The sequence below is a fragment of the Oncorhynchus mykiss genome, chromosome 18 (assembly GCF_057628025.1).
Source record: "Oncorhynchus mykiss isolate SJ-2025 chromosome 18, ASM5762802v1, whole genome shotgun sequence".
In the NCBI taxonomy this organism is placed as follows: domain Eukaryota; kingdom Metazoa; phylum Chordata; class Actinopteri; order Salmoniformes; family Salmonidae; genus Oncorhynchus; species Oncorhynchus mykiss.
In genome coordinates, this window is record NC_143039.1 from 53,604,349 (window position 1) to 53,630,731 (window position 26,383).

The 26,383-nt window shown below is 44.5% G+C and overlaps 1 long non-coding RNA gene across 3 annotated transcripts; it reads left to right on the forward strand.

The window, feature by feature from the left end:
- On the forward strand, nt 1-26,383 carry LOC110496372 (uncharacterized). Of its 3 annotated transcripts, none has more exons than XR_016488545.1 (4): nt 1-500; nt 18,418-18,597; nt 18,709-18,812; nt 25,890-26,383. It is a non-coding gene; the product is annotated as an uncharacterized LOC110496372 (long non-coding RNA). The 3 variants fall into 3 exon arrangements; XR_016488544.1 differs by lacking the exon at nt 25,890-26,383 and adding an exon at nt 20,096-20,146; XR_016488546.1 differs by lacking the exon at nt 25,890-26,383 and adding an exon at nt 17,609-17,825 and having other exon boundaries at nt 217-500; nt 18,709-19,390.

The following is a 26,383-nucleotide window of genomic DNA, read 5'->3' on the forward strand; positions in this document are numbered from 1 at the left end:
GTGTACGCAGAGGAACTTTTTTTGACCGCCTCCACAGCAGCCCCGATGATGAGGATGGGCCTGTGAGAATGTCAAATAGAAACATCTATTTGAAAGGTCATCCAACTCGGAATTCCAATTTGGGAACTCTTTCTTGAGCTCCGACTTTTGACCTGAAGACCACTGACGTCATGATTTGATCTCATCTTTTTCCGAGTCCCAGTTGTCTTGAGCCTCATTCCCTTGCTAGTCGGAACTACGAAATTCTGATATTTTCGACTTGCTAACTGGTTGTAGTCATACACGTGCCGCGTTCAAAGAATCAGCAAGTCGGAAACTTCCAAGTTCTGATTCATATGTAAACGCCATATAATGAAACAAATTGTATGGTTTTAAATGCCGTTTTGTTACTTTTTGTGACGTAATGCGCAAGCGTAAATAACAGAATTCGTGTTTTCACCAATAGACCCAGGCTACCAGTTTGGTTCAGGGCTTTGGTGCTTGTGATCATTTTTATAAAGGTAAGCGTTTTTGAAACCTTACTTTTAAATTTTCAATGTTTAAATATTATTTGAGACCTTTCAACTCCGACTTTCTGGTGATTTCCAAGCCAGCCAGGCTAGCTACTATAACGTAGCTACCGTTAGCCACGGTGTTATCTAGTTAGGCTTAAAATATTTTGGGGTTTTTCATTATCGACAATAGCTTATCAAATAAAATGTTATGGGTTGCATTCGCATACACATATTTGGCTGATGTTATTGCGGGTGTAGCGAAATGCTTGTGTTCCTAGCTCCAACAGTGCAGTAATAATATCTAACAATACACACGAATCTAAAAAGTCAAGGAATGGAATTAAGAAATATAAGAACGAGAATCTACACACAATACCCCATAATGACAAAGCAAAAACAGGTTTTTAGAAATGTTTAATAATTTATCAAAAATACAAAACTTAAATATCACATTTACAGAAATATTCAGACTTATTACTCAGTATAGTACTTTGTTGAAGCGCATTTGGCCGCGATTACAGCCTTGAGTCAGTCAGTCTTCTTGGGTATGATGCTACAAACTTGTCACCTGTATTTGGGCTATTTCGCCCATTCTTCTCTGCAGAGTCACTTTAACTCTACCGACATGTACGAATTACCTCGACTATCCTCGCTACTGTTATTTTACTTTAATTATGTTATCTATATTTTTTAGTTATCTATTTTTTTACTTAACCAACAATGCAGTTAAGAAAAATACGTGTTAAGGGCTTGTAAGTAAGCATTTCACTGTAAGGTCTACCTGTTGTATTTAGCGCATGGGACAAATACAATTTGATTTGAGATCCTCTCAAGTTCTGTCAGGTTGGATGGGGAGCGTTGCTGCACAGCTATTTTCAGGTCTCTCCAGAGATGTTCAATCGGGATCAATCAAGTCTGGGCTCTGACTGGGCCACTCAAGGACATTCAGACACTTGGCAAATCAAATCAAGTTTTGTTTTTCACATGCGCTTAGGTTAATACAACAGGTATAGGTAGACCTTACAGTGAAATGCTGACTTACAAGCCCTTAACCAACAATGCTTTAAGAAGTTAAGAAAAAATAAATTTAAAAAGTGTTAAGTAAAAAAATAGAAAATAAAAGTGACAAATAATTTAACAGCAGCAGTTAAATAACAAGCAAGGCTGCATACAGGGTGTGTCGATACAGAGTCAATGTGCGGGGGCACCGGTTAGTTGAGGTAATTGAGGTAATATGTACAGTTGAAGCCAGAAATTTACATACATCTTAGCCAAATACATTTAAACTCAGTTTGTCACAAATCCTGACATTTAATCCTCGTAAAAATTCCCTGTCTTAGGTCAGTTAGGATCACCACTTTATTTGAAGAATGTGAAATGTCAGAATAATAGCAGAAATAATTATTTATTTCAGCTCTTATTTCTTTCATCAAATTTCCAGTGAGTCAGAAGTTGACATACACTCAATTAGTATTTGGTAGCATTGCCTTTAAATTGTTTAACTTGGGTCAAATGTTTCAGGTAGCCTTCCACAAGCTTTCCACAATAAGTTGGTGGAATTTTGGCCCATTCCTCCTGACAGAGCTGGTGTAACCGAGTCAGGTTTGTAGGCCTCCTTGCTCGCGCACGCTTTTTCAGTTCTGCCCACAAATGTTCTATAGGATGAGGTCAGGGCTTTGTGATGGTCACTCCAATACCTAGACTTTGTTGTCCTTGAGCCGTTTTGCTACAACTTTGGAAGTATGCTTGGGGTCATTGTCCATTTGAAGATCCATTTGCGACCAAACTTTCACTTCTCGACTGATGTCTTCATATGTTGCTTCAATGTATCCACATAATTTTCCCTCCTCGTGATGCCATCTATTTTGTGAAGTGCACCAGTCTCTCAAATCAAATCAAATCAAATTTATTTATATAGCCCTTCGTACATCAGCTGATATCTCAAAGTGCTGTACAGAAACCCAGCCTAAAACCCCAAACAGCAAGCAATGCAGGTGTAGAAGCACGGTGGCTAGGAAAAACTCCCTAGAAAGGCCAAAACCCAGGAAGAAACCTAGAGAGGAACCAGGCTATGTGGGGTGGCCAGTCCTCTTCTGGCTGTGCCGGGTGGAGATTATAACAGAACATGGCCAAGATGTTCAAAAGTTCATAAATGACCAGCATGGTCGAATAATAATAAGGCAGAAAAGTTGAAACTGGAGCAGCAGCACGGCCAGGTGGACTGGGGACAGCAAGGAGTCATCATGTCAGGTAGTCCTAGGGCATGGTCCTAGGGCTCAGGTCCTCTGAGAGAGAGAGAAAGAAGGAGAGAGTTAGAGAACGCACACTTAGATTCACACAGGACACCGAATAGGACAGGAGAAGTACTCCAGATATAACAAACTGACCCTAGCCCCCCGACACACAAACTACTGCAGCTTAAATACTGGAGGCTGAGACAGGAGGGGTCAGGAGACACTGTGGCCCCATCCGAGGACACCCCCGGACAGGGCCAAACAGGAAGGATATAACCCCACCCACTTTGCCAAAGCACAGCCCCCACACCACTAGAGGGATATCTTCAACCACCAACTTACCATCCTGAGACAAGGCTGAGTATAGCCCACAAAGACCTCCACCACGGCACAACCCAAGGGGGGGGGGGGGGGGGGGGGGGGTCAGACAGGATGACCACATCAGTGAATCAACCCACTCAGGTGACGCACCCCCTCCAGGGACGGCATGAGAGAGCCCCAGTAAGCCAGTGACTCAGCCCCTGTAATAGGGTTAGAGGCAGAGAATCACAGTGGAAAGAGGGGAACCGGCCAGGCAGAGACAGCAAGGGCGGTTCGTTGCTCCAGAGCCATTCCGTTCACCTTCCGACTCCTGGGCCAAACTACACTCAATCATATGACCCACTGAAGAGATGAGTCTTCAGTAAAGACGTGCGTCTCTGACATGGGTAGGCAGACCGTTCCATAAAAATGGAGCTCTATAGGAGAAAGCCCTGCCTCCAGCTGTTTGCTTAGAAATTCTAGAGACAATTAGGAGGCCTGCGTCTTGTGACCGTAGCGTACGTGTAGGTATGTACGGCAAGACCAAATCAGAGAGATAGGTAGGAGCAAGCCCATGTAATAATGCTTTGTAGGTTAGCAGTAAAACCTTGAAATCAGCACTTGCTTTGACAGGAAGCCAGTGTAGAGAGGCTAGCACTGGAGTAATATGATCAAATGTTTTGGTTCTAGTCAGGATTCTAGCAGCCGTATTTAGCACTAACTGAAGTTTATTTAGTGCTTTATCCGGGTAGCCGGAAAGTAGAGCATTGCAGTAGTCTAACCTAGAAGTGACAAAAGCATGGATTAATTTTTCTGCATCATTTTTGGACAGAAAGTTTCTGATTTTTGCAATGTTACGTATATGGAAAAAAGCTGTCCTTGAAATGGTCTTGATATGTTCTTCAAAAGAGAGATCAGGGTCCAGAGTAACGCCGAGGTCCTTCACAGTTTTATTTGAGACGACTGTACAACCATTAAGATTAATTTTCAGATTCAACAGAAGATCTCTTTGTTTCTTGGGACCGAGTTTAAAAGTAGAAAGTTTGCAGCCATCCACTTCTGAAACAGATGCTTCTAGCAAGGGCAATTTTGGGGCTTCACCATGTTTCATTGAAATGTACAGCTGTGTGTCATCCGCATAGCAGTGAAAGTTAACATTATGTTTTCGAATAACATCCCCAAGAGGTAAAATATATAGTGAAAACAATAGTGGTCCTAAAACGGAACCTTGAGGAAAACCGAAATGTACAGTTGATTTGTCAGAGGACAAACCATTCACAGAGACAAACTGATATCTTTCCGACAGATAAGATCTAAACCAGGCCAGAACTTGTCCGTGTATACCAATTTGGGTTTCCAATCTCTCCAAATCAAAGTTTATTTGTCACGTGCGCTGAATACAACAGGTGTAGATTTTACAGTGAAATGCTTACTTATAGTGCACAAAAGGTGTTAGGTGAACAATAGGTAAGTAAAGAAATAAAACAACAGTAAAAAGACAGGCTATATACTGTAGCGAGGCTATAAAAGTAGCGGGCTACATACAGACACCGGTTAGTCAGGCTGATTGAGGTAGTATGTACATGTAGTAATGGTTAAAGTGCCTATGCATATATGATGAACAGAGACTAGCAGTAGCATAAAAGAGGGGTTGGCGGGTGGCGGCACACAATACAGATCGCCCGGTTAGCCAATGTGCGGGAGCACTGGTTGGTCGGCCCAATTGAGCTAGTATGTACATAATGTATAGTTAAAGTGACTATGCATATACGATAAACAGTTGAGAAGCCCTTTTATCCTAGACTTGGCACTCCGGTACCGCTTGCCATGCGGTAGTAGAGAGAACAGTTTATGACTAGGGTGGCTAGTGACAATTTTTGACCATTTTTAGGGCCTTCCTCTGACACCTCCTGCAGAAAAGCACCCCCACAACATGATGCTGCCACCCCCGTGCTTCACGGTTGGGATGGTGTTCTTCGGCTTGCAAGCATCCCCCTTTTTCCTCCAAACATAACGATAGTCATTATGGCCAAACAGTTCTATTTTTGTTTCATCAGACCAGAGGACATTTCTCCAAAAAGTACGATCTTTGTCCCCATGTGCAGTTGCAAACTGTAGTCTGGCCTTTTTAAATTGAGGTTTTGGAGCAGTGGCTTCTTCCTTGCTGAGCGGCCTTTCAGGTTATGTCGAAATAGGACTCGTTTTACTGTGGATATAGATACTTTTGTACTGGTTTCCTCCAGCATCTTCACAATGTCCTTTGCTGTTGTTCTGGGATTGATTTGTACTTTTCGCACCAAAGTACGTTCATCTCTAGCGGTATGATGGCTGCATGGTCCCATGGTGTTTATACTTGCGCACTATTGTTTGTACAGATGTACGTGGTACCTTCAGGCGTTTGGAAATTGCTCCCAAGGATGAACCAGACTTGTGGAGGTCTGATTTCTTGTCTGATTTCTTTTGATTTCCCATGATGTCAAGCAAAGAGGCACTGAGTTTGAAGGTAGGCCTTGAAATACATCCACAGGTACACCTCCAATAGGCTAATTGACATCATTTGAGTCAATCAGAAGCTTCTAAAGCATTGACATTTTCTGGAATTTTCCAAGCTGTTCAAAGGCACAGTCAACTTAGTGTATGTAAACTTCTGACCCACTGGAATTGTGATACATTGAAATATAAGTGAAATAATCTGTCTGTAAACAATTGTTGGAAAAATTACTTGTGTCATGAACAAAGTAGATGTCCTAACCGACTTGCCAAAACTATAGTTTGTTTACAAGAAATTTGTGGAGAGGTTGAAAAATGAGTTTTAATGACTCCAACCTAAGTGTATGTAAACTTCGAACTTCAACTGTACATCACTGGGGCCAAGCTTCCTGTCCCGAAGCCACTCCTGCGTTGTCTTGGCTGAGTGCTTAGGGTCATTGTCCTGTTGGAAGGTGAACTTTCACCCCAGTCTGAGGTCCTGAGCGCTCTGGAGCAGGTTTTCATCAAGGATCTCTATGTGCTTTGTTCCGTTCATCTTTCCCTCGATCCTGACAAGTCTCCCAGTCCCTGCCGCTAAAAAACACCCCCACAGCATGATGCTGCCACCACCGTGCTTCATCGTATTTATTTTATATATTTTTTTTATTTCACCTTTATTTAACCAGGTATGCCAGTTGAGAACAAGTTCTCATTTATAACTGCGACCTGGCCAAGATAAAGCAAAGCATTGCGACACAAACAACAACACAGAGTTACACATGGAATCAACAAACGTACAGTCAAATAAGACAATAGAAAAGTCTATATACAGTGTGTGCAAATGAAGTAAGATTAGGGAGCTAAGGCAATAAATAGGCCATAGTGGCAAAATAATAACAATTTAGCAATTGAACACTGGAGTAATAGATGAGCAGAAGATGAATGTGCAAGTAGAGATACTGGGGTGCAAAGGAGCAAAAAAATAAATAACAATATGGGGATGAGGTAGTTGGGTGGGCTATTTACAGATGGGTTATGTACAGGTGCAATGATCTGTAAGCTGCTCTGACAGCTGATGCTTAAAGTTAGTGAGGGAGATATGAGTCTCCAGCTTCAGTGATTTTTGCAATTCGTTCCAGTCATTGGCAGCAGAGAACTGGAAGGAAAGGCTGCCAAAATAGGAGTTGGCTTTGGGGGTGACCAGTGAAATATACCTGCTGGAGCATGTGTTACGGGTAGGTGCTGCTATGGTGATCAGTGAGCTGAGATAAGACGGGGCTTTACCTTTAGCAAAGACTTATAGATGACCTGGAGCCAGTGGTTTTGGCGACGAATATGGAGCGAGCCAGCCAACGAGAGCCTACAGGTTGCAGTGGTGGGTAGTATATGGGGCTTTGGTGACAAAACGGATGGCACTGTGATAGACTGCATCCAGATTGTTGAGTATAGTGTTGGAGGCTATTTTGTAAATGACATTGCCGAAGTCAAGGATCGGTAGGATAGTCCGTTTTACGAGGGTATGTTTGGGTGCATGAGTGAAGGATGCTTTGTTGCGAAATAGGAAGCCAATTCTAGATTAAATTTTTGATTGGAGATGCTTGATGTGAGTCTGGAAGGAGAGTTTACAGTCTAACCAGACATCTAGGTACAGTGGGGCAAAAAAGTATTTAGTCAGCCACCAATTGTGCAAGTTCTCCCACTTAAAAAGATAAGAGAGGCCTGTAATTTTCATCATAGGTACACTTCAACTATGACAGACAAAATGAGAAGAAAAAAAATCCAGAAAATCACATTGTAGGATTTTTAATGAATTTATTTGCAAATTATGGTGGAAAATAAGTAGTTGGTCAATAACAAAAGTTTATCTCAATACTTTGTTATATACCCTTTGTTGGCAATGACAGAGGTCAAACATGTTCTGTAAGTCTTCACAAGGTTTTCACACACTGTTGCTGGTATTTTGGCCCATTCCTCCATGCAGACCTCCTCTAGAGCAGTGATGTTTTGGGGCTGTTGTTGGGCAACACGGACTTTCAACTCCCTCCAAATATTTTCTATGGGGTTGAGATCTGGAGACTGGCTAGGCCACTCCAGGACCTTGAAATGCTTCTTACGAAGCCACTCCTTCGTTGCCCCAGGCGGTGTGTTTGGGATCATTGTCATGCTGAAAGACCCAGCCACGTTTCATCTTCAATGCCCTTGCTGATGGAAGGAGGTTTTCACTAAAAATCTCACAATACATGGCCCCCTTCATTCTTTCCTTTCCAGTCGCCCTGGTCCCTTTGCAGAAAAACAGCCCCAAAGCATGATGTTTCCACCCCCATGCTTCACAGTAAGTATGGTGTTCTTTGGATGCAACTCAGTATTCTTTGTCCTCCAAACACAATGAGTTGAGATTTTACCAAAAGGTTATATTTTGGTTTCATCGGACCATATGACATTCTCCCAATCTTCTTCTGGATCATCCACATGCTCTCTAGCAAACTTCAGACGGGCCTGGATATGTACTGGCTTAAGCAGGGGGACACGTCTGGCACTGCAGGATTTGAGTCCCTGGCGGCGTAGTGTGTTACTGATGGTAGGCTTTGTTACTTTGGTCCCAGCTCTCTGCAGGTCATTCACTAGGTCCCCCCGTGTGGTTCTGGGATTTTTGCTCACCGTTTTTGTGATCATTTTGACCCCACGGTGTGAGATCTTGCATGGAGCCCCAGATCGAGGGAGATTATCAGTGGCCTTGTATGTCTTCCATTTCCTAATAATTGCTCCCACAGTTGATTTCTTCAAACCAAGCTGCTTACCTATTGCAGATTCAGTCTTCCCAGCCTGGTGCAGGTCTACAATGTTGTTTCTGGTGTCCTTTGACAGCTCTTTGGTCTTGGCCATAGTGGAGTTTGGAGTGTGACTGTTTGAGGTTGTGTACAGGTGTATTTTATACTGATAACAAGTTCAAACATGTGCCATTAATACAGGTAACGAGTGGAGGACAGAGGAGCCTCTTAAAGAATAAGTTACAGGTCTGTGAGAGCCAGAAATCTTGCTTGTTTGTAGGTGACCAAATACTTATTTTCCACCATAATTTGCAAATAAATTCATTAAAAATCCTACAATGTGTTTTTCTGGAGAAAAAAAATCTCATTTTGTCTGTCATAGCTGAAGTGTACCTATGATGAAAATTACAGGCCTCTCTCATCTTTTTAAGTGGGAGAACTTGCACAATTGGTGGCTGACTAAATACTTTTTTTGCCCCAAAGTATTTGTAGTTGTCCACATATTCTAAGTCAGACCTGTCCAGAGTAGTGATGCAAGACGGTTGGGCAGCTGTGGGCAGCTATCGGTTGAAGAGCATGCATTTAGCTTTACTTGCATTTAAGAGCAGTTGGAGGCCACGGAAGGAGAGTGGTATGTTATTGAAGCTCGTCTGGAGATTTGTTAACACAGTGTCCAAAGAAGGTCCAGAAGTATACAGAATGGTGTCATCTGCGTAGAGGTGGATCAGAGAATGACCAACAGGAAGAGCGACATCATTGATGTATACGGAGAATAGAGTCAGCCCGAGAATTGAACCCTGTGGCACCCCCATAGAGACTAGAAGAAAAAGAAATGCACACCTATTAAGACGAGGTGCTGGCTAGCGGAGTAGAAACTTGAAAATAAAAGAGAGCCGCACACTGTAGGAGCTCAGATGCAAAAATGTAATACCAACGTTTCGACAGCCAAGCTGTCTTCATCAGGGTATAATCCCTGATGAAGACAGCTTGGCTGTCGAAACGTTACATTTTTGCATCTGAGCTCCTAGAGTGTGCTGCTCTCTTTTATTTTCAAACCCCCATAGAGACTGCCAGAGATCCAGACAACAGGCCCTACAATTTGACACACTGAACTCTGTCTGAGAAGTAGTTGGTGAACCAGGCGAGGCAGTCATTTGAGAAACCAAGGCTGTTGAGTATGCCGATAAGAATGGGGTGATTAACAGAGTCGATGCGGATGCCAGTTCGACGAAAACGGCTGCACAGTATTTTATTGATGGTGGTTATGATATCGTTTAGGACCTTGAGCGTGGCTGAGGTACACCCATGACCAGCTCAGAAACCAGATTGCATAGCAGGGAAGGTACGGTGGGATTCAAAATGGTCAGTGATCTGTTTGTTAACTTGGCTTTCGAAGACTTTATGAAGGCAGGGTAGGATATATATAGGTCTGTAACAGTTTGGGTCTTGGGTGTCTCCCCCTTTGAAGAGTGGGATGACCGCGGCAGCTTTCCGATCTTTAGTGTCACGAACCGGCTCAAAGCCCGTAACAAAGGGAGACAACGTGGAAATAAGGAGTAACAAAAGATATTTATTAACTAAAGCAACTAAGGAAAATATACAATGATGTGTGTAATCAGTAATCAGTAGCGTAAGTGAGTGTTTTGCATGCATGAATGTGATAATGCAGGGTGTTAAAAGGTGCCAAAGCAAACAAACAAAAAGTCAACAAGAACCACAACACAATCTACAAATGTCTGCATGGAGAGAGTCTCCTCCATGAATGGGGAAGGGGTGTATTTATCCTGGGAAACACCTGGGCCCAGGTGTTTCCCATGTAGCTGACGACCCTCTCAACTCCGCCCACCGGCATCCTAATAAGGAAGGAAACAAGAACAAAGACAAAATACGGCAGACAGAGTGGGAGGGTCGTCACATTCCCCCCCATAAAACCGGGGACCAACAAGGACCCCGGAACAACATACCAGCCCCTGCAGTCCCAAATTGGTGAGGGGTTATGTGTTTACACTTACAATTTGCCCCAGCCAACCTCCTCCCCAAACCTCAGCAACCTTCGCACAGGAAGCAACATTTAAGAGGAACGAAGAAAACAAGACCAGGAGGGAGCAGACAGGACAGAGAGAACATGACAATAGGAAGCAATGGTCAGTCCCGTAAACATTTAGGAGCAGGGTGCACAAGAGAGCGCATCAGCAATCACGTTTTCAGATCCCCTGATGTGCCGCACATCGAGATGGAATGATTGTAAAAATAAACACCATCGCATTATCCTCTGGTTTGGACACATCATGGACCTCAAAAAAGTGAGGGGGTTATGGTCGGTGTAGACCACAATAGGTACTACCCCCCGACCCGACATACACTTCGAAGTGTTGTAGCGCCCAAATGAGTGCTAGTGCTTCCTTTTCAATAACCGAATAGTTCAACTGATAATCGTTAAACTTTTTGGAAAAGAAACTAACAGGCCTCTCAACCCCAGACACATCTGCTTGCAGCAAAACTGCACCTGCCCCCACATGACTAGCATCCACCTGCAAGGTAAATGACAAATCCATGCGAGGAGCAGCCAGCACCGGAGTTGAGGTAAGCAACCTCTTTGCCTCTTCAAAAGCGTGTTGACAACGAGTAGACCAAACGTAAACAGCCTTAGCTTTCAGCATATCGGTCAAGGGAGCGACCACAGTAGAGAAGTTACTACAAAAACTACGGTAATAACCAATCATGCCCAAGAAACGCATCAGTTCCTTTTTAGTAGTTGGTGATGGAAAAGCATCAATAGCCACCACTTTCGCCCGAACAGGACGCACTTCACCCTGCCCAATCACTTTTCCAAGGTATGTAACGGTTGCCTGAGCAAACTCACATTTAGCCAGATTGATTGTGAGGCGAGCCGCAGCCAGACGCTCGAACAAGGCTTGAATACGGGACAGATGTTCTTCCCAAGTATCTGCATATATCACTACATCGTCCAAATAAACAGCGCACCCGGTCAGACCGGCAACAACCCTGTTCATAAGTCGCTGAAAAGTCGCAGGTGCATTACGCAGACCGAAACTCATAACCGAATATGAGTACAGACCAAAGGGTGTAATAAAGGCAGAAATTTCACGTGCCCTAGTCGTCAGTGGCACCTGCCAATAGCCTTTTAACAGGTCAAATTTGCTCACAAACTTAGCTGCACCGACTTGATCAACACAGTCCTCCATCCTAGGAAGAGGAAATGAATCTGGCTTTGTGACACTGTTTACCTTACGGTAGTCCGTACAAAATCGGTTTGTTCCATCCGGTTTACTGACCAAGATACAGGGAGAAGCCCAACTGGAGAAAGAAGGCTCTGCTATCTTACTCTCCAGCATGTACTTGACCTCAGCATCCAGACAACGTAGTTTCTCTGAAGAAACTCTATAGAACCGCTGACGAATGGGGTCAGCATCTCCAATGTCAATATCATGTTCCATTAAGTTTGTACGTGTAGGTGTATCAGAAAACAAACCTGGAAATCTCTGAATCAGACCAACCATCTCTTTCCGCCCATCAACAGGTAGGTGAGTGAGAAGACTGTCTAAGATATCCAGTGTTTCTGAATTTTTCAATCTACCCTGCAATATACAATCGTCAGGACCAGGAACATCTTCCTCCTCATGCACAGATCTAGCACGACAAGAACCCAAGGAAACAACGGTATCAGCCAAAAGAACAGGTTTAGCGTCCTCTGCAGAATCCCACTGTTCAGTCTCAGAGGAACGTGCATAATAGGGTTTTAACAGATTTACATGGCACAGCCCTTGGAAAGTCACAACTGCAGAGGCGGAACACCAGCGATTAAACTGTAAAGATAATTGTCGCGCAAATTCAACATGAGATTGCTTATCATCCCTTTTTAATGTTCTAAATCGTTGGCGGTAAGCCTCAGGGACCAATTCATAAATCTGTAACACAGCTGTTTTAACTTTATCATAATTGGCACTGTCGTGTACACTAAGAGCTGAATATGCTTCCTGCGCTTTACCAGTCAGCACACACTGCAACATTAAAGTGCGGTCAGAATCAGGCCAACTCCTAGCGTCAGCAACACGCTCAAACAACGAAAAGAATGTCTCGGGATCCCTTTCATTAAACTGAGGCAATAACCGTAAGTTCCCAACAATATCAAATGTCTCTGGGGCACGACCAAAAGAGGAACTACCCCTAGGTAAATCTGGATCACCTTCCCAAAACAAACTCTCCCCTGAGATCTTTCCTTCCCTAACCAACTCTATACGTTCTTGTTGCAACTTGATTTTAGCACGCTCCATATCTTGTTTAAATGCCAATTCCTTTTCATACTTTACACGATCATGCTCTAGCTTCTCACGATCATGCTCTAGCTTCTCACGATCATGCTCTAGCTTCCCACGATTACTTTGCCGATCATGCTCTAGCTGTAACAAAAGCAGTTCTTTCTGCTGTTCAAAAAGAAGACTACTTGGAATGGCCATTGTAACGTTATGGGGAGACGACAAACTCTCAGCAGAGGCTGGCTCAGTGGTAACTTCAAGAATACCACTCTCCATCAGATTGGCCTTCAATATCAACCTAATAGAATTCTTTAGACGTTTATCACTAATCTCAACGTTGTAGTGTTCAGCGACCTTCAACAGCTGTTCTTTAGTACCTAAATCTAACAATTTCTCAGATGGAAAGCGAATGAATTCATCTATATAAGATGCCATAGTTACAACAACAAAACACAAAAAAAAAAAAACATTTCGCTCTTCCCCTCTGCTGAGCACACCAGACCATAACCCGAGAATTGACAATCACCCTGAGCACCACAGAAGAGAGATGAGATACGGAGCTTCCCCAAAACCTACAATAACTCAACCCTAGTCTTCGTGCAGATTTGCAGTGGGAATTTACACACTGTAGCCCGCTGGCAAGGAAAAACTCCCTAGCATGCTGGTAAATTCCACCAAGCCACGGATGTGCCCCCGAGACAACTGCTCAGTCCACAGACACCACACAAAAATAACAAACATTAACCATGCCCAACATATTCCAAAAATGAAACATGTCGCTAAGCCTATCAGGGGAAAAAAACTATAGCTCCAGGTAGCAAGTTCCACTACCCTACCCAAATCTCCCACTGAGGTACACAGCCGATTACTCACCTCAGGCTGATGTCCCAAAAGAAAGTAGAACAAACGTTTCCAGGCTAGACAGGGCCTGGAAACTAACCATTATACTCTCTCCAACGCAGCACACAACCCAACCAAAGGCAACCAATACTGGGCCTATTAAACTCAAACACAATATACAAACAAACACGTACTTCCACGGTCTCCCAAACCAACAGTTCAAATATCCCGGATGAGCCCCCACTTGTCACGAACCGGCTCAAAGCCCGTAACAAAGGGAGACAACGTGGAGATAAGGAGTAACAAAAGATATTTATTAACTAAAGCAACTAAGGAAAATATACAATGATGTGTGTAATCAGTAATCAGTAGCGTAAGTGAGTGTTTTGCATGCATGAATGTGATAATGCAGGGTGTTGAAAGGTGCCAAAGCAAACAAACAAAAAGTCAACAAGAACCACAACACAATCTACAAATGTCTGCATGGAGAGAGTCTCCTCCATGAATGGGGAAGGGGTGTATTTATCCTGGGAAACACCTGGGCCCAGGTGTTTCCCATGTAGCTGACGACCCTCTCAACTCCGCCCACCGGCATCCTAATAAGGAAGGAAACAAGAACAAAGACAAAATACGGCAGACAGAGTGGGAGGGTCGTCAGGGATGCTTATTTAAGATGGTGAGGAAAGCACTTTTAAAGAATAACCAGGCATCCTCTACTGACGGAATTAGGTCAATATCCTTCCAGGACACCCGGGCCAGGTCATTTAGAAAGGCCTGCTCACTGAAGTTTTTTTAGGGAGCGTTTGACAGTGATGAGGGGTGGTTGTTTGACCCATTTACGGACGCAGGCAATGAGGCAGTGATCGCTGAGATCCTGGTTGAAGACAACAGAGGTGTATTTAGAGGGCAGGTTGGTCAGGATGATTTCTAAGAGGATGCCCGTGTTTACGGATTTAGGGTTGTACCTGGTAGGTTCCATGATAATTTGTGTGAGCTTGAGGGCATCTGGCTTAGATTTGTAGGATGGCAGGGGTGTTAAGCATATCCCAGTTTATGTCACCTAACAGTACAATATCTGAAGATAAATGTGGGGCGATTAATTCACATATGGTGTCCAGGGCACAGCTGGGGCCTGAGGGGGTCTATAACAAGCGGGAACAGTGAGAGACTTATTTCTGGAAAGGTGGATTTTTAAAAGTAGGAGCTCAAACTCTTTAGGCACAGCCCTGGATAGCATGACAGAACTCTGCAGTCTGTCTCTGCAGTAAATTGCAACTACACCCCCTTTGGCAGTTCTATCTTGGCGGAAAATGTAGTTGGGGATGGAAATTTCAGAATTTTTGGTGGCCTTCCTAAGCCAGGATTCAGACACGGCTAGGACATCAGGGTTGGCGGAGTGTGCTATAGCGGTGAATAGAAAAAAAACTTAGGGAGGAGGCCAGGATGGTGCCAGGTTTCTTCCAGAAGTGAGGCTTGGCATTCAGGCTAAAGAGTTCAATCTTGGTTTCATCAGACCAGAGAATCTGGTTTCTATCGTGTTTTTCATGGTTTGAGAGTCCTGTAGGTGCCTTTTGGCAAATACCAAGCTGGCTGTCATGTGCCTTTTACTGAGGAGTGGCTTCTGTCTGGCCACTCTACCATAAAGGCCTGATTGGTGGAGTGCTGCGGAGATGGTTCTCCATCAGGAAGGTTCTCCCATCTCTACAGAGGAACTCTGGAGCTCTGTCAGAGTGACCATCAGGTTCTTGGTCACCTCCCTAACCAAGGCCCTTCTCCCCCGAATGCTCAGTTTGGTCGGGCGGCCAGCTCTAGGAAGAGTCTTGGTCCCAAACTTCTTCCATATAAGAATGATGGAGACCGCTGTGTTCTTGGGGGCCTTCAATGCTGCAGATATTTTTTGGTTCCCTTTAATATAGACAGGACTGTGCCTTTCCAAATCATGTCCAATCAATTGAATTTACCACAGGTGGACTCCAATCAAGTTGTAGAAACATCTTAAGGATAATCAATGGAATCCAGTGGTGAAAAAAGTACCCAATTGTCATACTTGAGTAAAAGTAAAGATTAGAGGTCGACCGAGTATGATTTTTCAACATCGATACCGATTATTGGATGACCAAAAAAAAGCTGATTCCGATTAATTGGCCGTTTTTTTTTGTTCCTTTTTTATTTAATTATTTAATTTTTTTGTAATAATGACAATTACAACAATACTGAATGAACACTTATTTTAACTTAACATAATACATCAATAAAATCAATTTAGCCTCAAATAAATAATGAAACATGTTCAATTTGGTTTAAATAATGCAAAAACAAAGTGTTGGAGAAGAAAGTAAAAGTGCAATATGTGCCATGTAAAAAAGCTAACGTTTAAGTTCCTTGCTCAGAATATGAGAACATATGAAAGCTGGTGGTTCCTTTTAACATGAGTCTTCAATATTCCCAGGTAAGAAGTTTTAGGTTGTAGTTATTATAGGAATTATAGGACTATTTCTCTCTATACCATTTTGTATTTCATATACCTTTGACTATTGGATGTTCTTATAGGCACTTTATTATTGCCAGTGTAACAGTATAGCTTCCGTCCCTCTCCTCGCCCCTACCTGGGCTCGAACCAGGAACACATCGACAACAGCCACCCTCGAAGCATCGTTACCCATCCCTCCACAAAAGCCGCGGCCCTTGCAGAGCAAGGGGAACAACTACTCCAAGTCTCAGAGCGAGAGACGTTTGAAACGCTATTAGCGCGCACCCCGCTAACTAGCTAGCCATTTCACATCGGTTACACCAGCCTAATCTCGGGAGTTGATGAGCTGTTTATGACTTCAAGCCTAACGCTTGAAGCATTGCGAAGAGCTGCTGGTAAACGCACGGAAGTACTGTTTGAATGAATGCTTACGAGCCTGCTGCTGCCTACCATCGCTCAGTCAGACTGCTCTATCAAATATCAAATCATAGACTTAATTATAAGATAATAACACACAGAAATACGAGACTTTGGTCATTACTATGGTCGCATCCGGAAACTATCATTTTGAAAGCAAAATGTTTATTCTTTCAGTGAAATACCGTACCGTATTTCATCTAACGGGTGCCATCCCTAAGTCTAAATATTACTGTTACATTGTACAACCTTCAATGTAATGTCATAATTATGTACAATTCTGGGAAATTAATTACGGTCTTTGTTAGGAATAAATGGACTTCACACAGTTCGCAACGAGCCAGGCGGCCAAAACTGCTGCATATAACCTCACTGCTTGCACGGAACGCAAGAGCAGTGACAAAAAAAAAACGAATCCCCGAGCTGACAAGTTAAAAATCTGTCGTTCTGCCCCTGAACAAGGCAGTTAACCCACCGTTCCCAGGCCGTCATTGAAAATAAGAATGTGTTCTTAAGTGACTTGCCTAGTTAAATAAAGGTGTAAAAAAAAAATGAACATACAGAGAAGGAATTGTCAGATGAGTCATAATAGCCTGGAAGTAAAGCCACACTGGGAGCCACATTTTAAATGGAATACATTGAATACATGCAGCAGGGTGGAAAAAAATAGCATTAAAACACAATGTATTTTAATTGTATTGTCAGTAGGGCTGTGATCACCATTCATGCAACACATTCAATATGTACAGTACCAGTCAAAAGTTTGTAGAGTAATAGTGAAGACATCAAAACTATGTAATAATACATATGGAATCGTGTAGTAACCAAAAAAAGTGTTTAAACAAATCAAAATATATTTGAGATTCTTCAAAGTAGTCTTGGCATTCTCTCAACCAGCTTCATGAGGTAGTCACCTGGAATGCGGTTTCATTAACAGGTGTGCCTTGTTAAAAGTTAACTTGTGGATTTTTTTTTTCATCTTAATGCATTTGAGCCAATCAGTTGTGTTGTGTCAATGAAGGGTGGTATACAGAAGATAGCTTTATTTGGTAAAAGACCAAGTCCACATTATGGCAAGAACAGATCAAATAAGCAAAGAGAAACAACAGTCTATCATTACTTTAAGAAATATGAACGATGATCTCGTCATGTGTGTTTCCCACCGTGAAGCATGGAGGAGGCGATGTGATGGTTGTGGGGGTGCTTTGCTGGTGAAAATGTCAGTGATTTATTTAGAGTTCAAGGCACACTTAACCAGCATGGCTACCACAGCATTCTGCAGCAATACATAATCCCATCTGGTTTGGGCTTAGGGGGACTATCATTTGTTTTTCAACAGGACAATGACCTAACACACCTCCAGGCTGTGTAAGGGCTATTTGACCAAGAAGGAGAGTGATGGAGTGCTGCATCATATGACCTGGCCTCCACAATCACCGACCTCTACCCAATTGAGATGGTTTGGAATGCTTTGGACTACAGAGCGAAGGAAAATCATGCAACAAGTGCTCAGCATATGTGGGAACTTCTTCAAGACTGTTGAAAAAGCATTCCAGGTGAAGCTGGTTGAGAGAATGCCAATAGTGTGCAAAGCTGTCATCAAGGCAAAGGGTGGCTGATTTTGAATTTTTTTTTTTTTTTTTTTTACATGATTCCACGTGTTATTACAAAGTTTCGATGTCTTCACTACAATGTAGAACATATTAAAAATAAAGAAAAACCCTTGAATGAGTAGGTGACCAGTCGACTAAATGTGGTCAGCCTTAATGTCAACCCCAGTACATGTCATCGTCACCAATCAACTGCATTAAAATGAAAAACGACTGACTACCAATTTCTCTATGCTAGCTATGCTACCAGTTTATACGAACGGGAGTTAGCATTTAGCAGTCATTTCTTCTAAACCTGAAAAGGGACTACTTCTAAATGTGTCAAAATTATACTTTTTGTAACCACATTGTGGGCCTGTTACAATACATCAATCTTGATGGATTTGACAAGTATCCCCTTAGATCAGAGTTCGGGCATGTGCGCCAATCTGGAGTTCTTCTGTCCCCCACAGTCTGCTTTCCATTGACCTCTACCACATCTATCAAGTCTTTCGCCTAATTAACTAAACATGTTACTTCCCAATATTTACTCTCCCAGGTTACGTGTTGACACTGCAGGATCAAGATGTCGTACATGCTACCGCATCTCCACAACGGCTGGCAGGTCGACCAAGCCATCCAATTCGAGGAGGACAGAGCACTGGTTATTAGGTTTGGACACGATTGGGACCCAACATGTATAAAAATGGACGAGGTGTTGTACAGCATAGCTGAAAAGGTAAGATGTACGTTATTGTACCAATGTTGATGTTTGTATTTCACATCTGTGACCACGTTTCATTGAACGTTGCTATTTTTACAGTACCAACATCACTATTCCTCACTACAGGTGAACATTTTTGCAGTCATCTAGTTGGTCGACATCACAGAGGTGCCGGACTTCAACAAGATGTACGAGCTGTATGACCCTTGCACTGTCATGTTCTTCTTCAGGTGAGTTTCAAGTTATCATGTCTGCCTTCACTTCAGAGCCCTGCAAACCAATCTCTAGTTTTGACTTGCTAAATTGATGCAAACATTCACTAGGCTCCGCAAATGGGTTTAGAGAGCACAGGCCCTCATGCTATGTAGGCTAGCTGAGGACAGCAAAGGGATGCTCAGTCTTAGAGATTATCTGGTACTTGTGTATACTTTTTAGCCAGTAGTTCTGAAAGTAGCCCTCGAGCCAAAAGTGATCCCCGAAAATTGCATACTAAATCGCGTATGTCCGCCATGTCATTGCTTTCTCTCGCTCTGCTGTGTGTGCATCTTGCTAGCTGTCACTCGAATGATGAGGAGCTGAAGCTCACTGGAGTTGCTAGTTGGCAGGCCCACATGTGGGAAAATTTTGGGGAAATAGCCTCGCACATCTTCCAGTAAACAGTTGCTTTCAAACTAGGAATTTTATGGCTAATTGTGGTAAGACTGTTGTTCTGGTCATAGATTATACATGTCATGTATAAATGTCATGTTGTAGAAGGCTCCAGACACTTTTTGGGGTGATCTGGCTTGTTTTTGAGAAACGTACCCCAGCCGCAATTCACTTCGTCATTGCTCATTGTGCAGTATCAGGGCATGAGCAGAAGCTAAAACAAAACACCCAAATACATCCTTTTAGCAAAGGACGCGCGATGTAGGTCTTTAGATGTTGTACACATGAAATTGTGTCTTTCCGAACTTTATCCTCAACATTATAATCCATTTTGGTCGAGTTGCACTGTTTCTCCAATGGAGCTGTGCATGCCGTGCGTGTTCCTATAGTACACGGACACAGCCCACACAGCCTACACAGCACAGCTGGTAGAAGAAACAGCTTGAGTCGCACAAAAGGGAATATAACGTTGACAATTTTAGAATGACAATTTAATGTGTGCAAAATCTAAAGACCTGCATCACTATACTGGGAACGTGTTAGTTTCTTAAAGAATACATTTGTGTGTTTTTGGGGCTTTTGTTTGTTCAATATCAGGGCATGCAAAAGACACAATGAGCAATGAGGAAGTGAATCGCAGCTGGGGTAAGTTTCTCAAAAACAAGCTAAATCACAAAAAAAGTATCTGGACCTTTCCATAACATTCCATTTACATCAAAAATAGAGATTTACTTCAGAAATAAAACAATTCTCCTTTAGTACAACAGACCCAAGCTGCTTCAATTAACTGAGCGCAACACAACTTTTTGTTGTTGTCCTGCATGACTCTGTGAAACTGAAATATTCCTTCTCTGCACTGTTCCAGGAACAAGCACATCATGATAGATCTGGGGACAGGTATCTCCTAAAGACTACTGTCATGTACTGTCATGTTGTCTTGTCTCTGTCCTTTCCCTTCACCCTGTCTCCCTCTGCTGGTCGTTGTTAGGTTACCTTTTCTCCCCCGCTTTCTCCCAGCTGTTCCTTGTCTCCTCTAACTACCCATTCACCCCGTTTCCCACCTGTTCCCTTTTTCCCTCTGATTAGGTCCCTATATCTCTCTCTGTTTCTGCTCCTGTCCTTGTCGGATTCTTGTTTGTTTGTGTCATTCATGCCTGAACCAGACTGTCGTCATGTTTGCTGTAACCTTGTCCTGTCCTGTCGGAATCTGCCGGTCTATCTGAGCCTACCTATGTTTGGTTATTAAAGAAGCTCTGTTTAAGTTAGTTCGCTTTTGGGTCCTCATTCACTCACCGTAACAGAAGAATCCGACCAAAAATGGACCCAGCGACTTCGGATCCTCTCCACTCAGCCGTCGAGATCCAGGGAGCGATGCTAGGCAGACACAAGCAGGAATTGTCTGCTGCTCGACATGCCGTTGAGACCCTGGCCACCCAAGTCTCCAACCTCACAGAACAGGTTCACCATCTCCGCCTCGATCCACCGGCCACTTCCAGGGCTTTCGAATCTCCGGAGCCCAGAATCAATAACCCGCCGTGTTACTCTGGGGAGCCCACTGAATGCCGCTCGTTCCTCACCCAGTGTGATATTGTGTTTTCTCTCCAGCCCAACACTTACTCCAGGAGCACTGCTCGTGTCGCCTACGTCATATCTCTCCTTATTGGACGGGCTCGTGAGTGGGGCACGGCAATCTGGGAGGCAAGGGCTGAGTGTACTAACCAGTATCAAGACTTTAAGGAGGAGATGATACGGGTTTTTGATCGATCTGTTTTTGGGGAGGAGGCTTCCAGGGCCCTGTCTTCCCTATGTCAAGGCAATCGATCCATAACAGACTACTCTATTGAGTTTCGCACTCTTGCTGTCTCCAGTGGCTGGAACGAGCCGGCCTTGCTCGCTCGTCTTCTGGAGGGTTTCCGCGCAGAGGTAAAGGATGAGATTCTCTCCCGGGAGGTTCCTTCCAGCGTGGATTCCTTGATTGAACTCGCTATTCGCATTGAGCGACGGGTTGATCTTCGTCACCGAGCTCGTGGAAAGGAGCTCGCGCTCTCCGTCGCCTCCCTCTCCGCATCACTACCATCTTCCTCTGCCGGCTCGGGTGCTGAGCCCATGCAGCTGGGAGGTATCCGCATCTCGACTGAGGAGAGGGAACGGAGAATCACCAACCGCCTCTGTCTCTATTGCGGTTCCGCTGGTCATTTTGTCACTTCATGTCCAGTAAAAGGCCAGAGCTCGTCAGTAAGCGGAGGGCTACTGGTGAGCGCTACTACTCCTGTCTCTCCTTCAAGATCCTGCACTACCTTGTCGGTCCATCTACGCTGGACCGGTTCGTCAGCTTCCTGCAGTGCCTTAATAGACTCTGGGGCGGAGGGCTGTTTTATGGACGAGACCTGGGCTCGGGAACATGACATTCCTCTCAGACAGTTAAAGGAGCCCACGGCCTTGTTCGCCCTGGATGGTAGTCCTCTCCCCAGGATTCAGCGTGAGACGCTACCTTTAACCCTCACTGTTTCTGGTAATCATAGTGAAACCATTTCTTTTTTAATTTTTCGTTCACCTTTTACACCTGTTGTTTTGGGCCATCCCTGGCTAGTTTGTCATAATCCTTCCATTAATTGGTCTAGTAATTCTATCCTCTCCTGGAACGTCTCTTGTCATGTGAAATGTTTAATGTCTGCTATCCCTCCTGTTTCCTCTGTCTCTTCTTCACAGGAGGAGCCTGGTGATTTGACAGGGGTGCCGGAGGAATATCACGATCTGCGCACGGTGTTCAGTCGGTCCAGGGCCACCTCTCTTCCTCCACACCGGTCGTATGATTGTAGTATTGATCTCCTTCCGGGAACCACCCCCCCCCCCCGGGGTAGACTATACTCTCTGTCGGCTCCCGAACGTAAGGCTCTCGAAGATTATTTGTCTGTAGCTCTTGACGCCGGTACCATAGTCCCCTCCTCCTCTCCCGCCGGAGCGGGGTTTTTTTTTGTCAAGAAGAAGGACGGGTCTCTGCGCCCCTGCATAGATTATCGAGGGCTGAATGACATAACAGTGAAGAATCGTTATCCGCTTCCTCTTATGTCTTCAGCCTTCGAGATCCTGCAGGGAGCCAGGTTTTTCACTAAGTTGGACCTTCGTAACGCTTACCATCTCGTGCGCATCAGGGAGGGGGACGAGTGGAAGACGGCGTTTAACACTCCGTTAGGGCACTTTGAATACCGGGTTCTTCCTTTCGGCCTCGCTAACGCTCCAGCTGTCTTTCAGGCATTAGTCAATGATGTCCTGAGAGACATGCTGAACATCTTTGTTTTCGTTTACCTTGACGATATCCTGATTTTTTTCACCGTCACTCCAGATTCATGTTCAGCACGTTCGACGTGTCCTCCAGCGCCTTTTAGAGAATTGTCTTTTTGTGAAGGCTGAGAAGTGCACTTTTCATGCCTCCTCCGTCACATTTCTCGGTTCTGTTATTTCCGCTGAAGGCATTAAGATGGATCCCGCTAAGGTCCAAGCTGTCATTGATTGGCCCGTCCCTAAGTCACGCGTCGAGCTGCAGCGCTTTCTCGGCTTCGCGAACTTCTATCGTCGTTTCATCCGTAATTTCGGTCAGGTGGCAGCTCCTCTCACAGCCCTTACTTCTGTCAAGACGTGCTTTAAGTGGTCCGTTTCCGCCCAGGGAGCTTTTGATCTCCTCAAGAATCGTTTTACATCCGCTCCTATCCTTGTTACACCTGACGTCTCTAGACAGTTCGTTGTCGAGGTTGACGCGTCAGAGGTGGGAGTGGGAGCCATCCTTTCTCAGCGCTCCCTCTCTGACGACAAGGTCCACCCATGCGCATATTTTTCTCATCGCCTGTCGCCGTCGGAACGTAACTATGATGTGGGTAACCGCGAACTGCTCGCCATCCGGTTAGCCCTAGGCGAATGGCGACAGTGGTTGGAGGGGGCGACCGTTCCTTTTGTCGTTTGGACTGACCATAGGAACCTTGAGTACATCCGTTCTGCCAAACGACTTAATGCGCGTCAGGCGCGTTGGGCGCTGTTTTTCGCTCGTTTCGAGTTCGTGATTTCTTATCGTCCGGGCTCTAAGAATACCAAGCCTGATGCTTTGTCTCGTCTCTTCAGTTCTTCAGTAGCCTCCACTGACCCCGAGGGGATTCTCCCTGAGGGGCGTGTTGTCGGGTTGACTGTCTGGGGAATTGAGAGGCAGGTAAAGCAAGCACTCACTCAAACTCCGTCGCCGCGCGCTTGTCCTAGGAACCTTCTTTTCGTTCCCGTTCCTACTCGTCTGGCCGTTCTTCAGTGGGCTCACTCTGCCAAGTTAGCCGGCCACCCTGGCGTTCGGGGTACGCTTGCTTCCATTCGCCAGCGTTTCTGGTGGCCCACCCGGGAGCATGACACGCGTCGTTTCGTGGCTGCTTGTTCGGTCTGCGCGCAGACTAAGTCCGGTAACTCTCCTCCTGCCGGCCGTCTCAGGCCGCTTCCTATTCCCTCTCGACCGTGGTCTCACATCGCCTTAGATTTTGTCACCGGACTGCCTTCGTCAGCGGGGAAGACTGTTATTCTTACGGTTGTCGATAGGTTCTCTAAGGCGGCTCATTTCATTCCCCTTGCTAAGCTTCCTTCTGCTAAAGAGACGGCACAAATCATCATCGAGAATGTTTTCAGAATTCATGGCCTTCCGTCAGACGTCGTTTCGGACAGAGGTCCGCAATTCACGTCTCAATTTTGGAGGGAGTTTTGCCGTTTGATTGGGGCTTCCGTCAGTCTCTCTTCCGGCTTTCACCCCCAGTCTAACGGTCAAGCAGAACGGGCCAATCAGACTATTGGTCGCATCTTACGCAGTCTTTCTTTTCGCAACCCTGCGTCTTGGTCAGAACAGCTCCCCTGGGCAGAATACGCCCACAACTCGCTTCCTTCGTCTGCGACCGGGCTATCTCCTTTTCAGAGTAGCCTCGGGTACCAGCCTCCGTTGTTCTCATCTCAGTTCGCCGAGTCCAGCGTCCCCTCCGCTCAGGCTTTTGTCCAACGTTGCGAGCGCACCTGGAAGAGGGTCAGGTCTGCACTTTGCCGTTATAGGGCGCAGACTGTGAGAGCTGCTAATAAGCGTAGAACTAAGAGCCCTAGATATTGTCGCGGTCAGAGAGTTTGGCTCTCCACTCAGAACCTTCCCCTTAAGACGGCTTCTCGCAAGTTGACCCCGCGGTTCATTGGTCCATTCCGTATCTCTCAGGTCATTAATCCTGTCGCAGTGCGACTTCTTCTTCCGCGATATCTTCGTCGCGTCCACCCGGTCTTCCATGTCTCCTGTGTTAAGCCCGTTCTTCGCGCCCCCGCTCGTCTCCCCCCCCCCCCCCCCCATCCTTGTCGAGGGCGCACCTATCTACAGGGTCCGTAAAATCTTGGACATGCGTCCTCGGGGCCGTGGTCATCAGTACCTAGTTGACTGGGAGGGGTACGGTCCTGAGGAGAGGAGTTGGGTTCCCTCTCGGGACGTGCTGGACCGTGCGCTGATTGATGATTTCCTCCGTTGCCGCCAGGTTTCCTCCTCGAGTGCGCCAGGAGGCGCTCGGTGAGTGGGGGGGTACTGTCATGTACTGTCATGTTGTCTTGTCTCTGTCCTTTCCCTTCACCCTGTCTCCCTCTGCTGGTCGTTGTTAGGTTACCTTTTCTCCCCCGCTTTCTCCCAGCTGTTCCTTGTCTCCTCTAACTACCCATTCACCCCGTTTCCCACCTGTTCCCTTTTTCCCTCTGATTAGGTCCCTATATCTCTCTCTGTTTCTGCTCCTGTCCTTGTCGGATTCTTGTTTGTTTGTGTCATTCATGCCTGAACCAGACTGTCGTCATGTTTGCTGTAACCTTGTCCTGTCCTGTCGGAATCTGCCGGTCTATCTGAGCCTACCTATGTTTGGTTATTAAAGAAGCTCTGTTTAAGTTAGTTCGCTTTTGGGTCCTCATTCACTCACCGTAACAACTACTCCACAAAATACAGATATTGATTGTTTCTTCGCTTTCCAGTACTTTGTGTGGAGCCCGATGGCAGCAAATCTGTGTCCTTCAATATGAGATATTCTGGACAACTGGATTACAGACAGGCTCTGATCTAGGGGCCCTGCTCTCTTTTTTTATGTTATAACTAAGTCACCTTTTTTTTCAACAGCAGTTATAAAATACATCATTTGGTTTCTTCTTTATGTAATAAATGCCATGTTCATATTGATAGTTGTTACTTCACAGTCCATATTCTTGGACGCAGATTGAGGCTAGTCCTCGATTTAATAATTTTCAATGAAGAATCTCCATTGAAAGTGTGTCATAGTTCAGGACTAGACTTAATCTGGGCCTGGAAAATAGGCCCTTATGTTTAATCTTATGTTTAATCTTATGTGACCTGTTTCTCCTGAAATGTTATGGGTGATAATGTGATGACAGGAAGACTTGGAATGATCCAACCCCATCATATTGTTCAAAAAAATGTGAATACACATTTATTGTATTATAGAAATAATTATGTATTGTGTCCATGTAACAATTGTTTACATGGTAAAATCCATCTAAGTGATATCCCATTAAATTATTTAGCAAATGCCATAGGCTGATGTAACACAACAATAGATCAGTAATAACTATACTCTGTGTAGTCCTTTGTCATGGCATATCTTCTGTCCCAGAAATCGGGTGAAGTTAGCCGATCTGATATGTGTTAACCCGAGGGCTTGGTCACTTAGAAGTCTGCTGCTCCTCCAAACCAGCCTGGGTCATCAGGTCAGTAACGTTCTTCTCCAGGTCATCATTTCGAATCCCCACTTCATCCAATGGGTTGGTTAAGGGCAGTCTCGCAATATATGTAATTACATTATTATTATAATATACTGTGCATAGTTAGGTTGTACATGAAACAGGATTTTTTTTTACAGAGAAACTAAATGAAATGCATATTTTATTCTCTGAAAAACCACTGGATTTTCATAAACCCTTTTTTAAATCTCTGATTAAAATAAACAGCTGCAATTTTGAGATTAGGTCTATTGCTTGAATATCCTATTATTTGTATGCACTATAAACTCAACGGCAGCTTTGAGATGCTGTTCTTCAATAACAGAGATTCATTCTATTCAACAGTTGCTAGTAGTAGGGTATGATTAAAAGGATATTTTTTTAGAAA